Source organism: Etheostoma spectabile, chromosome 9 (assembly GCF_008692095.1).
Source record: "Etheostoma spectabile isolate EspeVRDwgs_2016 chromosome 9, UIUC_Espe_1.0, whole genome shotgun sequence".
NCBI lineage: Eukaryota > Metazoa > Chordata > Actinopteri > Perciformes > Percidae > Etheostoma > Etheostoma spectabile.
The window spans coordinates 24,710,839-24,715,742 of NC_045741.1; the positions used below are offsets into that span (position 1 = coordinate 24,710,839).

The 4,904-nt window shown below is 41.1% G+C and overlaps 1 protein-coding gene and 1 long non-coding RNA gene across 4 annotated transcripts in view; one reads left to right on the forward strand and one right to left on the reverse strand.

Annotated features, from left to right (window-relative positions):
- The window catches only part of tprg1 (tumor protein p63 regulated 1), a 19,122-nt gene that overhangs the window by 8,869 nt on the left and 5,349 nt on the right, over positions 1-4,904 (reverse strand). The window lies entirely within an intron of this gene.
- The window catches only part of LOC116696085 (uncharacterized), a 25,572-nt gene that overhangs the window by 8,104 nt on the left and 12,564 nt on the right, over positions 1-4,904 (forward strand). The gene's annotated exons all lie outside the window — the stretch shown is intronic.

Consider the following 4,904-nt stretch of genomic DNA (forward strand, 5'->3'; position numbering starts at 1 on the left):
TGTGTGTGTGTGTGTGTGTGTGTGTGTGTGTGTGTGTGTGTGTGTGTGTTCCTTGCTTCAGTTTTCAGCATTCACGGTAACTGCTGCTTAGGTCGTGGCTCTGGTTAAATTATCCTCTGATGAGGTACATTATGCTGATGAAATCTTAACTAGCTACCATGTACGGACTGCCCTCTGCTGTCTGGATGTGAAGCTGCTTGGGTTTGTATGGGTGTGGTCAAAAAGACTGCAAAAAAACAATGCAAAGACTGACTCAAACTACAGTTTTTACACCTTATTGATCTGTATATAAAATCCTAATATGACCACTTCGGTCAGCATAACAATTTACAATGTGAAGAAGACATTAAATAACTGTATTGGTATGAATAAAAGTGTTTTACGTAGTTGAGGATGGGGGCTAAACATTCCCTCTAACGCCTTATTCAGAGGAAAACAACTACATCTGATCAGATGAGAAACAGAGGAGTGCATCGCTGGGATTATTTCAGCTACTGAAACAAAACTCTAGTGGGGCTTCTTTAGAACCTCCACACCCAACTTCTTCAGACAGGAATACAAAAATACACCATGTGCTGGGTAATTACTTTGTCTAGACAGTTTGGAAAGAAGGCGCTTAAAGCCCATCTTTCCCTACCTAGGCTGAATGTACTGGGCTTTTTGGTCATGGGTGCACCTGGAGAAATGTGGGATGAAAAATAAATTATCTGGAAGAAAAATACAGACACTCCCTGAACACTTGGCATTATTGGGGGGGGGGGGGAGCGCTAGCTAATTAGATAATGGATTAATCGATTTGAGTCATTTTTTAAGAAAGAAAAGTAAAAATTCTCTGATTCCAGCTTGTTACTTGGGAACTTGTCCTAATTTCTTCTAGTAAACTGAACATTAATCCAGAAATGAATCAACAATGAAAATAATCGTAAATTGCGGCCCTTGATGCTATTTTAAATTATTAAATTCCTAAAGCAGACCTAGTTGTACTTAAAAAGAGTGGGAGGGTAAGGAGGATTGGTCCGTGTAGAGTAAAGGCAATGAGTCTGTGTTACCTTATTTAACAGAAATAATGCATTTTCCTGTTATTTCTAACAATTTGATAAACAAAATGTTAATTATGCTTAAGCAAATAACCAAAACTGGTTAAAAAAATATAACTAAGATTTAAATACTACTGCTAAAATCACGGGGAGAGTCCGGTACAGCCTGACTCTGGATGATAAAACTGAGATTAGCGTTCGTAGTCAAGTTTTACTGCTAAAACCTCTTTGGGGGGGGGGGGCTAAAAATTCCTCTACGCAGGAAAAACCCTGGATGTGTGCAATACCTCCATCAGAGTTGCTATAGCAAAACAGAAGGAAAATGCTTAGCAACAGTGAAATGCCCCAATGCATCATCAATCACCCCCGACGACATCGCCCTGATGCAGGAATGTGGAGTGGCGTGCTGCCTTCAGCCGGCTCCACCGAGGCTGCACACTGACATCCAGTGGTCAGAGGATCTGTCAGGCTGCAGTCACACCTCACCAAGTCCCATTACCATGACAGCTGGATAAGCAGCTGGATCATATAAAACACAATTTCCTTTAGATACATTACATTTGTGATATTTTGGGAAGACGTGACTGTGTACCTTTATTTACCTTCGATACTAGTGTGAGAGGAGGGAGGAAAAGTTTGACATGTGGCCTGTTTCTTTAGTGGGTTTATCTGCTGAGAGATCAGTTCTTTATTCTTAGTTCTGATTCTTTGAGGGGTGGAGTTGAAACGGGTCACATGCTTAATTTCACAGATAAGAGATATATTTTATTTTCACAGTAGGCCTATAAGATTTGGGGAAAAATGTGAATCACGATTTTTTTTATCCTAGAATTATTAGATATCACGATTCTCTGCCACGATTTGTTTCTTACGAAGAGTAATGTTCACTGCACACATGAACCATGACTAAACTAAACTAAGTGGCAGAACCAAACAGATTCTGTTGGACCTAGAGCACATTGGGCATCACCACAAGCCTGTAGACATAGAGAGAGAAGGGAGCATATTTCATAAAGTCTATGTTTAAAAGTCACAGAAGAAAAAAAAAAATCAAAGTTATTAAAAAATGAAATCGTGAACAGGGTGAATCGAGATCGCAACTTTATAACGATTAATCATGCAGGCCTATTTCCCAGTTTTATTAGATTTACAGTTTTACCACACTTTAGAGCACTGCTTCCTGAGCTCCATGGCTGCAACACAACAAGCCACTGGTCGCTACGGAAACCAAAACTTGTGCATGTTGAAATTTGAACCGATGATCAGATTCAAAAGCAAATTTTTTAAACGATTCCAATAAAGAAACGATTCCATTGGAACCGTAATCTTTGAAGGGATTCCGAGGTGGAACGGGCTCTCTGTCTTATAGCGGCTGAATAAAATCCCCAGCCAGAGTCTTCGTACTTTTCTCTCGCATTGATGATGATGATGTACTGTTACAGCAGGATTACGGAGGATTCATTTTATCATATACATGAACTTTACTGTAGATCAATTTCTGCCAAAAAGCAGACGATGAAGGATGAACTCGATAAACAAAAGAAGACACTTCCTTTGGAAGAGACAGAGAGGAGGACAGGGAGAAAAGAGAGAGGGAGCGTTGAAGATGAAGACTGAAAGAGGAAATGTTTGACAGTTGAGTCTTTCTCATTTGCAAACGTCTTTTTACTGTTGGGACTCCCGGGTGGCTTTCACGGGCGCTTTATGTATTATTTAACGTAATGTGCGGAGATAAAGCCTCCAATAAAGGCCGCGCTCTCTAAGCTCTTCACAGCGCGTTACGTTTTATTCATCAAATTAGTTTTAGTTGGTTTGGTATCCCCTGAGCCGACTTTAAAAGGTTTGGATGAAAGGACTACATTAATTTTGCCACTAATCAGTTAAGCGACAGCTCCAAGTGACAGCTATGCACTCCTTAACCCCCCGAAAAACTCTCTCCACACTTATCTCGCTGCCGCGCCTGTTCTCCGGGTGCTCCACGTGTCCCCAGTTGCCCCCTGCACCGATCCTCTGCAAGCACCCCCTCCCCAGCGCTGCATCGGCTCACTGTTTTCACTGAAAACTCCAACCCCTGTCATCACTTTGAAGTAAGTCATGCATCATTTCAACCTTTGAAATTTATTAAAAGGCTGCATGCTGCATTTTTCATTAAATCTTCTAAATGTTCACAAAGCTTGAGAATGTGTTTGATACATGATTGTAGAATAAGTTATGAAACTATTACATACTAGCAACAACAAAAAATGACTGGGCATGTTTTTATGTTTGAGCTTAATGGTTAATCGTGTCCTAAAAGGGATTCTTTTTCTCACAGGGAATTTGACTTTTGTAAAACAAATTAGAGCACAGCGCAGATAATTAGGGCTAATATTTGTAATTCTCCATGTAGGGATTTTATTTTTTCATTTGCAACGAAATACTCCAAAGACACATTGTTAAGTAGACTCACTGAAAAAGACTAAAAGTGAGACAGGACACCAGAGATCCAAGGCTGTCTCTATAGCACAACGCTGTTCTGCACACTGTTAATACGTCAATGAATATATCTCTGTTAATTTAAAGGGTCAGAAGTTTCATGTTTATTATTTCCCACCACAAATTACATGACATTAATAACCCTCTGAGGTTAGAGCTGCCGGTTTTTGGGATAAAAGATATATGTTTACTGTTGAAGGATTAAACTAGGGCCAGTCTGGATCAGCGGAAGTACCTTTCCAGGATAACTGCCTGACATCCTGCGTATGTTGCCCCCCCCCCGCTCTCTGTGTGTCGCCGTTCTCAAACTTTGTTCGCTTCGGGAAAAAAAACAACTCTGAGCTAGCGAGCTACACGCTGAACATGGTTTGAAGAAAATGTGGATGGTGCAACAAGGCAGGCCTGCTTGGTTTACAAAGAATATGTTCCTGACATTTACTCTCTCACTTTACATGTTACAACTGAACAAGGTTGGTATTTATTGTGAATACGCTCATTAACGTTTGATAATGTTGAGAGGTCTTGTGAACGCGTTTAATAAAGTTTGACTGACTGACTGACTTACCTGTTTTTTTTCCGCTTAATGGGCGTTATAGTCCGGTGCGCTCTATATATGAAAAAAGATCGAAAATAGACCATTCATTGACAGTGCGCCTTTTAATCTAGGGCACCCTATAGTGCAAAAAATACGGTACTACTCAAAGCGGTTTAAAGCTATAGTGTGTAGTTTCTGTCTCCCCCATGCGGAATTCTACGTAATGACAACAAAACTGTTGGTGTGTCCACATGATACAAACCTTCTGTGATCAGAATTTAACTTCCAGCTGATTTCTGCAGACTATGGTTACCTGGTCCTCAGATCTCTGCAGGGTGAATCCAGACAGCTAGCTAGACTATCTGTCCAATCTGAGGACTATGGTTACCTGGTCCTCAGATCTTGCAGGGTAAATCCAGACAGCTAGCTAGACTATCTGTCCAATTGAGGACTATGGTACACTGGTCCTCAGATCTCTGCAGGGTAAATCCAGACAGCAGCTAGACTATCTGTCCAATCTGAGGACTATGGTTACCTGGTCCTCAGATCTCTGCAGGGTAAATCCAGACAGCTAGCTAGACTATCTGTCCAATCTGAGGACTATGGTTACCTGGTCTCAGATCTCTGCAGGGTAAATCCAGACAGCTAGCTAGACTATCTGTCTAACTGAGGACTATGGTTACCTGGTCCTCAGGCTCTGCAGGGTAAATCCAGACAGCTAGCTAGACTATCTGTCCAATTCGAGGACTATGGTTCTGGTCTCAGACTATGCAGGGTAAATCCAGACAGCTAGCAAAACTATCTGTCCAATCAGAGTTCTCTGTTGACAACTAAAACTACTTCTGAACGTACACATG